This window comes from Rhinolophus ferrumequinum, chromosome X (assembly GCF_004115265.2).
Source record: "Rhinolophus ferrumequinum isolate MPI-CBG mRhiFer1 chromosome X, mRhiFer1_v1.p, whole genome shotgun sequence".
NCBI classification, from domain to species: domain Eukaryota; kingdom Metazoa; phylum Chordata; class Mammalia; order Chiroptera; family Rhinolophidae; genus Rhinolophus; species Rhinolophus ferrumequinum.
In genome coordinates, this window is record NC_046284.1 from 8,089,721 (window position 1) to 8,102,098 (window position 12,378).

Here is a 12,378-nt window from a genome sequence, read left to right on the forward strand (position 1 = left end):
TACATCTTTGGCTATTACTCTGGTTACAATATTTGTTTATGTTAAAGCAAAACCTCAAAGTATTTTAAATGCCATTGTGGAAGATAGTCATGCCATATATTTGTAGTTACAAAAGTTGCTGTGCATTATCAGGGATCAACACGTTTTTTATACAGACACACACACACACACACACACAATTTTTGATAAACAAGTGATCCAGGAAAGTGGTCTTTCAAATCTCAATATGACTCTGGGAATTTTTTTTTAAGTTTATAGGGGGAAATGCATGATGGCATGCTTCATCAATTTGAATGAAGCCATCTTCTCTTACTAATATCAGATTTATTAAAGACATTTAATCAGTGAGAAAGAATGAAATACTTAAAGTTCTTATCTAAACAATAAAATGATGTTAAATGTGTATGGCATAAATATATCAACCAAGTCAGTAGAATTTTCCAATTTATTTTCCATCAAAACTTTCTTCAAAAAAGTATAACTCATTAAGACTGTATTTCATCTGTTACTCATCCATCTTAAGGAAACATAACTTCCCAAGGGATAAAATCAAGAATGGAAATTAACTTCAACTGGACTCTGTAACATGTATGCCATGTATCACACCAAATGAGCCAGGAAGGGCAAGTGGCAAAGTCATGCTCCAAAAGAGATTCAGAAGCAGGACCAGGCTTCCTGATTCCTTTGAAGTACCCTAGTGAGTGGCCTTTCTTTTCTCGAACTTGAGTTCTTTGAGCAAGCTCTCACTTCACAGGCATAGGCCCTGGCCTGGGTGAGGTAGTGGGGAATCCAGGCAGTGAAGGAAATGAGCCCATTTGCACAGAAGTACACACGCCTACACAGGTACATGTCTACCCTTTCCTAGACCAAAGCTGAGGGTCATTCTGTGCCCATTCTGTGGTCTCTTCTGAAGACAGAGTCAGGTCAGTTGTGTCCATTGTTGTATTCCCAGCACCCCAAACTGTTCCTGGCAGAAAATGCATGCTGAATAAATGTTTGGTGAGTGAATAAATGAAGAAACACTGAGTTCTACTTGGAAAAATGCTGATGAGCAGCCAAAGGTTGCTGAACACTTCTTACCCACCCAATCCTGTTCCGAAAAAGACAGACAGGCCAAAAAAAAGGGGGGGGGGCAAAAGGCAAACCCAGATCCGCAGAGAAACAAAGTCAGATCTAAAAGTGTATCTCTTATTGGTTTCACATTTTGGGGAATTCTGCATGGCATGTTCTCTTAGCCTGAGGCAATAAGGAATACTAAGAAGCAAAAGGTTTCTTACAACCTTCGACATTATGGCCAAATATTTCCAGTTTCTACAGGGTACAGTAAAAACTGAATCTGGCCCTGAAAGAGATCAGTAATCCATTAATTCATTAGGAGTAAATTAAATCCTAATCCTAGTTTTATTCCAATTAAGTCTTTCGATCTTCTATAAAACCCTTCCATAATCTTGCCAGTTCTGAAATTTCAGCAGTTTATTCAATGCCTGTCCCCTCTACACCTTGGTGGCACACAGGCTCCCTGGGAACAATGACACATAAATCCACTGATTCAAGGCAAGGGGATCGTCACTATTAGACTAGAAACTTCACAGCAGGTGGCATCTCAGATAACCGCGTAATGGATTCAGAAGTCCTCAACTGGTGAGTGGAGACAAGAACATCGCAGGCAGAAAACAGCCTGAGTAAGTGGAACATAACAGTATGGTGACATCAAACTGTCCTGACTTTTTCCTAGTGTGTGAACTCAGGCAAGTTATTTGACCTTTCTGGGCCCCCGTTTCCTCATCTATAAAATGAGAATATTCAGAGCACCATTACAGAGGGCTGTTTGGAAGATTCACTGAAATAATAAATAGCCAAGTACCCGGCCTACTGACAGATATGAAGTAAGGCCTCAATAAATATTTTTAAACCACGTATGATAACAGAGAGAAAGAGAAATAGTAACCAGGGGCATGAGGGAGGGGGAATTGGGGAGATGTTATTTAATGAAGACAGTTTCAGTTCGGGATGATGAAAAAGTTTGGAGATGGAGAGGGGTGATGGTTATACAGCACTGTGACACAGTGTCAATTATATACTCAATTGTATGCTTAAAAATGGTCAAAATTGTAAATTTTATGTCATGTATACTTTCCGTGACAATTTAAAAATGCAAAACAAAAATAAAAATAAAGTGGATGGCCTGCCCAGCAAGCAGCACAGTGTGACTGAAGCCAAGAACACGTAGGAAGGTAGGTTGGGGTTAGAAGCAAAGAGCTTCGAATGTCAGGTTGAGGAGAAGTGTGAACTTGATCTCCCCTAGTGCCCCATGGGGACACTTGGAAGTGCTATGACCTGAATTGGTATTTTACAAAGATATCATTGATATTGCTTTTTATAAAGATCACCTTGGGGTGGATTACATGGTTAGAAAGAAGTTGAGGCTGTAAGAAGGGATATCAATTAGATTTCTGCTATTTAAAGTGTGGTCCCCGGTCCAGCAGGATTGGTCTTACCGAAAAGCAAATTCTCGGCCTGCCCAGACCTGCTGAATCACAACTGTCACGGTACAAGAGCCCTAGGTAATGCCTATGCACACAAACCTTTGAGAAGCACTGGGTTCAAAGACCCGAGGAGTCCAGCTGGGAGAGGTTAAGGACTTGCAGTGGGATGTGGGCAAGAGAGATAGAGCCATAATCATCCACATTTATGGAACTTACTACATACAAGCGAGGTCCTGTGTATTTCAAATACCACCATTTAATTCTCACAACAGCCCTGTGTGATAGGTGCTGTTTACTCTCATTTCCCGCCTGCCTGGAATGTTATTCAGCCACGAAAAAGAAGAAAATCCTGTCACTGGAAATCACATGGATGGACCTGGAGGACATTATGCTAGGTGAAATGAGTCAGACGGAGAAAGGCAAGTATTGTCTGATCTCAGTTATATGTGGAAGCTAAAAAAAAAAAAAAAAAAAAAAAAAAAAAAAAAAGATACTAATAGAAAGAGAGAGCAGATTGGTGGTTGCCAGAGGTGAGGGGTGAATTAAAGGGTCAAAAGGTACAAACTTCCAGTTCTAAATAAATCCTGGGGATGTAATGTACAGCATGGTGACTATAGTTAACAATACTGTATTGTATATTCGAAGATTGTTAAAACCGTAGATCTTAAAAGTTCTCATCACAAGGAAAAAAATTTTGTAACTACGTGTAGTGATGAATGTTAACGAAACTTATTGGAGTAATCATTTCACAATGTATACATATGTCAAATATTAGGCTGTACACCTTAAACTTATACAATGTCATTATATCTCAATAAAACTGGGAAAAAAGTTAGAGTTGAAGTAATTTGTCTGAGGTTACACTACTAGCACCTGACAGAACTGAGATTCGAATCAGTCTGTAAACATTTGCTTCATCTTCTCTGTACTGCTTTTCAAACCTCAGGGAAAAGGATCTTTCCCTGTCTTGCCACACTGCTCACTTTCTTTCTCTGTTATTAAACTCTGAGATGATTGCTCTGGCAGCTCTCTAAATTATTTTGGAGGCCCAGCTGATGTGGAAAATAGCATATGAGTAAGTGGGAAACGTCTGCGCTTTCTAGCTGTCCACTCGGACGCAATCTTCTACATTCTGTCTCCCAGACTTTGCCTGGGTTGTACATGAAGCCTCTAAGTAATCTGCATCCTCGTCCATGGTCAAACTGAGTGTCCCTTCCACAATCCCACGTCCTCCAGAATCCCAAGGCTGTGGAGGAATTCGGATGATATTTAATGTTGTTCCTTCCCCTTCCTTATTTATCAACAGAACTCAACATTTCCTTCCTTTGGTTCCAACAACAGAACTTCTCCAGAACTAAATTTCCACTGTATTGTACAATAATCCTCTAAAAGGAATAGAAAGTCCAATTCTTCATGTTTACCAAGAAAACATGAAGAGAAAACCCCAGTTATATGACAAAACTCCTCAAGTGTGAGCTTTATCAATCTATGCCTGCAAATGAAAGTCGCCAAGTTACCTTTCGTAACCTTCTATTCCTCTTCTGCCCTCATCTGGGCCCATCTGATCAGTATCCATGGCCTGACTATGGATCCCACCTCGGCACTGTGGCTCACGCCTGCCTGCTCCTGCCTATCCTCCAAGACAGACCTCAAGTTCAGGCCTTTCACTTCAGTTCCTGCAAACATGTCCTCATCGTGGGTCTCACTCTTGCCCCGCTCCATTTCATCCTCACTAGCAGCCAACATGATCCGATACACTGACCTAATCCTGCCCCTCCTCCTAAAGCTCTCCCCTGGGTCCCCCACTATCCCAAACCTACGGAGAGGCCCTGATCTCTGCATCAAGTAACTTATTTGATTCTCACGTTTCTATAAAATATGTTCTGATGTTATCAGCTAAGTTTCTCAGGAAATTGAGGTACAGAAAATCACCCAGCTTAGTGAGTGGTACATCAGAGATTTGCATCCAGAGTCTGGTATTAGAGTTAAAAACTACACTAGACTGCATTCCATCCCTATGTCACTGTTTCCAAGAAGTCTTCCCAGATTTCCCCTAAGTCTTTCCTTTGAAGACCCCAATACAAACTGCCCTGTGGGCATTAGAATGTAAGGTTCCTCAGGGCAGAGAAATCTTACTGTGCTTTCACCCTAAAGTATCTAAAACCATTCTCAATACACCCAAATTACTAGATATTTGTTTAATCCAATTCAATGTGCATTAAGTACAAAAGATGATATAGAGAATTTATGTTACCTATCGTGAGAGTGTTGGAGCAAACTATTTCACTTTAACATACCTCCCTTCTCTTTGCAAACTTTACGGTGACACCCAAGTGACAGAAGAGAGGAAACGGGAATTTAGAGTGCCAAGAGAATCAAAGGGATGGGTTCGCCAGGAATCCTAGGATTTCAGAGAAGAAATGCTTCCAGAGAAATCCAGCCTATTCAATGCCCAAAGTGAATTTTGTGTGAGGCTCACCAATCCTATCATGTCTTACGCCATTTCAAAGGGTTAGAGTGTGGATAAGGCCTATGGAAGCATTTACAGGATAAATGAATTCCAAGTTTCTCACATCTCATGGGTAAAGTACTGTTCAGCACTTTTTAACTGTCCAGGGCTACCTCCACTCCCAACAGGCAAAGGGAAGTTCTGCACTGGGCTTATTTCAACTAAAAGAACAGGCCTCTCTGCAGGACCAAACTTCCTGGCGACACAGAACTGACTGGAAGTCTCTGTTGCTCTGATGTGCACATTATATTTGCTAGCCAAAATAGCTGGACAACGTCACAAATGAACCTTATAGAGATCCAGGTGACAAACAAGATTTTTAAGATTTTTAAGTAGAATTCAATCAACCTGTGGAACTTAATGTTTTTTGTTATTCTGAAAGCATGTCCTACGTAGTATTAAACAGAAATCAATCCTCGTAAAAGCCCTAACCCCTGAGATGGTGAAAAAAAGCTTTAATAATGGATTATTGATAGGGACAGTACTTCTGTTTTACTCCTGGATGTCCTGTCTGGCACTATCCTTGACTGCTCCTGTCAATCTCTATTACTTGGGCTAGCTTTCACTTCGCGATGAGAGTGCTCTACTTTAGCATATGGCGGGGAATTCTACTTTTTTCAGCTTTATTTGTATAATTGACAAATAAAATTGTTTATCTTTAAGGTGTACATGATGATTTGATATACATATACATTGATTACCACAATCAAATTAACACATCCATCATCACCTCACATAATTATCTTCTTTTGTGGTAAAAACACTTACGATCTACTCTCTTAACAAATTACAAGTATACAACACAGTATTATTAACTATAGTCACCATGCTGTACATGACATCCCAGGACTTATTCATTTTACAACTGAAAGTTTGTACTCTTAAAACTATTGCTCGCAAAGTCCCTACATTTCTAGCTATGCCACTGTACATCAACCTTGATTTTCTATCAATCCACTACATTTATAATATTCTAATTGACATTTTTAAAACTCTAGCTGAGAACTAACAGGAAGCATCAGTAGATTTTTTTTCATATCTTTCAGATCTTCTTTTGAGTTCCCCTAAGGTTAGTCTGAATTCTTTCAGGACTACGGTAGGACATATGAAAGTACCATATTTTGAAAAGCTAAAGTACCGCGTTTATCCCCAGTACATTCATGGAGTGCCTACTCTGTGCTGAGCTTGGCAATGCCAAACAGGGGAATTCAGAGATGAGAATCACATAGACTCTGTCTTCATGAACCTCAGTCAATAAAGAGAAATTTAAACCAATCATTATAACCCCTCGCTTAAAAAGGATTTCATCAAGTTATAACACTTCGTGAATTCCAAGAGACATGTAAAACCGAAAAATATTGCAAACTTTTCCATTTAATTACCAGAAGTATGCTGCTATCCGTCCTCTTTGAAATCACAAAGAAACTAGGGTGGGACTTGCTAGGAATCTGTCTTCAGGCCCCTTGCTATAAGAGTTTCTTGGAGATGAAAACATCCTTATTATAATGGTAATTTTATATTTAAGTAATAAACCTCCATCGGGACAGGGCACAGTCTCAAGCACATTTACTGAATTTAGCTTTACAGTAGCAGGAAGATAAAAGATTTTTCCAAAAAAAAAATTAAACACAGTAATAACATTAGCTGACATTAATTAAGCACTTACTGCATCCCAGGTTTTATTATTACCTTCCCCATTTTACAAAAGAGGAAAATGGGGTCCAGAGTGTTTAGCTAACTTTCCCAAGGCTACCCTGAGAGTCGCTGGCAGTGCCTGAGCGTTCACTCACTAAAGTCCTGCCTCTCCTTGACTTAGTGTTGGCGTTCTTTCAACACTCTTGCCCACCTGTTAATGTCATGTGTCATCTCCCACCAACCCTCCTTCCACCCTCCCCCCCATTTTACATCTGTGACCTTCCAGCTGACTAAGAATAAGCACACACATCTCATGTTTCTCCCAATTCTGGTTACATTGACAAATTAACTAATTTGAAGTTCTGTAGCAATCGTTTTTATGTCTAATAACCTTTCTGCAATGGATCGTGTTCTTGGAACTCACCAAAAATTATGAATATTCTGACTACCTAAACACATCAATGTCCTTGACGGTGATACATAGGGGAGTTTGGTTTCTATCCTCATGAGAGCCCAGTCCCTTGACAGTGATTTGAGAGACCGAAGATTTGAGTATTTGAGAATCTCTGCTCTATAGCAAAGAGTGACAATCCAGGTTACTTCAAGACCCTAGACTGCATCAAGGCTGAAGTGCAGCAGCACTCTAGCTTTGTAGGCGGTTAGAATCCTGAGGTGCATTTCATCAACTCCTTCCCAACTCTCCTCCCTCCAGTGGTTGGAGATGATGGGTTCCAAGCCCCTGCTACACCTTTCTCCCACCCAAGAGCTCTCCTAAATCCCCTTTGGGTATTTATTGCTGTCATTATCCAGTGGGCCTTGTTTTAATGCTCTTAGACTCACTCAAGACCCAAGAACACATTGTTGAAAATACTGTCCTGAAGTCTCCTAGAGTCAGATACTTACACAGAAAATGTTTCCTATCTGTCCTTCACAGCTCATAACTCTGTCCTCTCTATTTCAGCTACTCATTGATACTGTGCAAAACTGAGCTAACAGCTGGCTGCACATTGCCTCTCTTTCCAGGCTCAGTCAGTAGACACTTTCTTCCTCTCCCCTTTTTTCATCATTTAGTCACCATGTTCAAATATTGGTTCATCTCTATAAGAATGAACCCAAGAACCTACCAAAAATGAAGAACAAGAAACCCAAAAGTGTAATTGATAGCTCATTTGTAAAAAAAAAAAAAAAAAAAGAAAGAAAGAAAGAAAAAAGGAAAAAAATGCAGTAAAGGGAAATGATCAACAGGAGAAAATCTTACGTCTTGATATCCTGGTTCTCTTTACCAGATAGCTCTTATGTAAAAAGTAGACTCAGTTGTGGAAGTAAAGGAATGCCTCCCCTCATCAGATAGCATCTTTCCTGAAGAGCTGTGTGTAAGTCAAATCCATTTGACATTTGAGAGTCATTTTCTAAATGTGGACTCACGGGATAAAGACACGGAGTTAAAATGGACTGCCCTTTGAGAGTTCAGACTTGTAAAGAGGTTGGTGCAAAAGTAATTGCAGTTTAAAAGGTTAAAAACAATTGCAAAAACTGTGATTACTTTTGCACCACCCTTATAGATAACTAACTAGAATACAAGATCAAAATTGGCAAAACTTAATTCACATAAAGTGCTCTGAAAGCTGAGAAGAAAGAATATAGAGGAGGAGCACAGAGGGAACATACGAACAAAGGCACAGAAGCCGGAATCTCATGTTATAGGTTGCAGGCAAGAACCCAGGCTAAGGCAATCATATTTTTTCTGAAATGCAACCCCCTGAACTCTGCCACAGTGAAGCTCAGCGTTCCCTGGCTAGTGGGAAGCTCAGGCTGTCATTCTTAGGACCACAGAAAAATTAGACCTGAAACTGCTACAGAGGAGAGGAGGGAAGAGGAGAGAAAACCATTCTCAAAGAAAAACTTTTTTAATCCATTATATTTCAACAGAACTTCAATTTCGATCCACTGAGGTAAACCAACGTGTGTAGTCTTGTCTACCAATAAAACTAATGTAAAGCACTAAAGTATAGCCTCCAAAATTCCAGAAGAGAAGATCTTTCTTTCTTTTTTTCCTTTCTTCCCTTTTTTCTGTGCAGGGAACCACCAGCTCCAGGAAAATGTCCTGCTGGTGGTGGGTAGCCCCTGTCCACACAGGCCTAGATGCCCTGGATGCACTTGCAAACTGCGCATGAACAGGCTGTGACAGTGGAGTATAAGGATAGGCGAAGGACACAGGTGGGGACTTCTGGGGCACCCTCCAGGCTGCCAGATCCATCCTGCTCCTAAACTGAGTGGCTAATCAAGAACCTCTTTCTTGCCTGCACATCTTCCCTGGACCTCCCATCGTCACTTTTGCCCCAAAATTGTTATTCAACGAGTTAAGTGAATAAATGAAGTAGCCATGCTTTAATATTGGTTACAGCACTGGAATTTGCAAATGGTTATGTAAAAAATTCGAGGTGAATCAAGATTATCCCCATGCCACTCTCATGTCTATCTCAGTATGCCCCGCCCTAAAACACCTATGGCTTTTAGGCTCCTTACAGAGTTATTCCTTCGCTCCTTAGTAATAACTTATCCTCGACTGGAATGCTACAGAACTGCATAAATTTTACAAACTCCTCCATTATTACTCATGTGGTCGTAAAACTTTATTGCACAGTATGTTAAAATTTATAGAAACTAAAGGTTATTCTAGTCACTCATCCAATTCAAACATTTTATAAAAATGACCAAGATATACAACAACTAAAAGGCTTATTTTTGTGTGTGTGTGTGATTTTATTTTTTTTTTATTATTTTTTTAAATTTATTTTTAATTTATTGGGGTGACAATTGTTAGTAAAATTACATAGATTTCAGGTGTGCAATTCTGTATCACATCATCCATAAATCACACTGTGTGTTCACCACCCAGAGTCAGCTCCCCTTCCATCACCATACATTTGATCCCCCTCACCCTCATCCCCCACCCCCCAACCCCTTTGCCTTCTGGTAACCACCAAATTACGTTCCCCAGATTAATTTTCAAACCCGTGGCCATCCTGTGGTCACCGACTGCCCTCCAATCCCCTCACCCTCCCCCCCACCCCCCACCCCTCCCGCCCAACTAGCAACCCTCAGTTTTTCCTCATTGTCTCCCAAACTGTTTCTGATTAGTTCATTCACTTATTCTTTTCTTTAGAATCCGCAAATAAGTGAGATCATATGGTACTTGTCTTTCTCTGACTTATTTCACTTAACATAATGTTCTCTAGATCCATCCATGTTGTTGCAAATGGTAAGATTTCTTTCTTCTTTATGGCTGTGTAATACTCCATTGTATAAATGTACCACAGTTTCTTAATCCAGTCATCTACCGATGGGCATTTTGGTTGTTTCCATGTCTTAGCTATTGTGTACAGTGCTGCAATAAACATAGGAGTGCATAACGATTTTTGAATTGAAGTTTTGGATTTCTCCAGATAGATACCTAGGAGTGGAATTACTGGATCATAGGGTAGTTCCATTTTCAGATTTTTGAGATACCTCCATACTGTTTTCCATAGTGGCTGCACCAATCTGCAATCCCACCAACAGTGCACAAGCGTTCCCTTTTCTCCACATCCGCGCCAGCACTTGTTGTTTGTTGATTTATTGATGATAGCCATTTTGACTGGGGTGAGGTGGTATCTCATTGTGGTTTTTATTTGCATTTCTCTGATGGTTAGTGAGGTTGAGCATTTCTTCATATGTCTGTTTGCCATCTGTATGTCCTTTTTAGAAAAATGTCTCTTCAAGTCCTCTGCCCATTTTTTAATTGGATCGTTTGTTTTTTTGGAGTTGAGTTGAGTGAGTTTTTCATAGATTTGTGATATTAATCCCTTATCAGATATATCATTGGCAAATATCTTTTCCCATTCAGTAGGATCCCTTCTTGTTTTATTGATGGTTTCCTTTGCTGTGAAAAAACTTTTTAGTTTGATATAATCCCACATGTTTATTTTTTCTCTTAGTTCCCTCGAGCGAGAGTATATATCAGTAAAAATCTTACTCCGGGTAATGTCTGAGAAGTTTCTTCCTATATTTTCTTCTAGGTATTTTATGGTTTCAGATCTTACATTTAAGTCTTTAAGCCATTTTGAATTTATTTTTGTATATGGTGTAAGGAGGTGGTCCAACTTCATTTTTTTGCATGTGTCTGTCCAGGTTTCCCAGCACCATTTATTGAATAGACTGTCATTACTCCATCGTACATTCTTGCTTCCATTGTCGTAGATTAAATGGCCATATAGGCGTGGATTTATTTCTGGACTCTCTATTCTGTTCCATTGATCTATGTGTCTGTTTTTATGCCAGTACCATGCTGTTTTGATTACTGTAGCCTTGTAGTATAATTTGAAGTCAGGTATTGTTATACCTCCCACTTTGTTTTTATTTCTCAAGATTGCCTTTGCTATTCGGGGTCTTTTATGGTCCCATATAAATTTTAGGATTACATGTTCTATTTCTGTGAAAAACGACGTTGGCAGTTTGATAGGAATTGCATTGAATATGTATATTGCCTTAGGCAGTATGGACATTTTAACTATATTAATTCTTCCTATCCATGAACATGATATGTGTTTCCATCTATTTATATCTTTAAAAGGCTTATTTTAAACTTTGAAGTTCTTTACTTGCGAGCCTTTACTGGCTCATAAGATAAACAGTTGGTATGACACTGTCCACATTAGATCTACCTTATACGCAATATAAACAGATGCTGACTTTTAAAAATAATTATGCATGGATATGGAAGCAACCTAGGTGTCCATCGATAGGTGAATAAAGAACATCATATATATATATATATATATATATATATATATACGCACACACACACACAATGGAACATTATGCAAAAATAAAAAAAGAAGGCAACCTTGCAATTTTCGACAACATGGATGGATCTACAAGGTAGAGTGCTATATTTAGAGTGACCAAGCAGAATCTCTTAAGGTAAAATATAATTTACATTTTGAATCTGTAACTGGTGAAAATCAAGGAAATCTGTAAACAGATATTTTTATTATTTGTGCTACACAATTCCACATGTATTTAATTCACAAGTGTTAAGAGTAGAGTGTGACTATTTGAATGATGCTACATCTTGACCCATGCTTTAAACCTGAGTATGTCTTGATTGTATTAATTGTTGACTAAATCAGGTGTTATTATTATTATTTTAAAATGTAGCTTATTACTTAGATTTCCCCCAATAACGTACAACTTATCGATCAGTTTCAAAACACAGTGGATTCTTACCTCCATTAGATTACAAATACACAGTAAAATATAAATGTATAAAAGAAAAGTCTAAAAGATAAAAAATGTTCTTACCCAAGAAGGAGAATGAAGAAAATGATGAGTGTTGTCCGTGGACAATGTAATAGTAAGTATATCCAGATGACCTATAAAGAAACAGATGTATCTAGATCAAACTAGCCCTTCTAGAAACATAAGTTAATGATCATGTAACTGCACATTTAAAATGAAGATAAGAGAACCCTTTATAACTACCAAGGCTTTGCAGGTTAGAACTGACTTTTCCATATAGCGCTGATTCTCATAGCAATGCTAGGAGGCGGAGAAACTAGGATTGCTCCTCACTCGAGAATGTTCTCAAAGTGCTTCTAGCTTCTGCATGAAGTCAAATTTCCATAAACTCCTAATTCTAGCCCCTTTCAATCATCGAGGCAGCCTACTTGACCAAAGGGGCTGAGCTTTCTGATGCTGTCTTGTCCA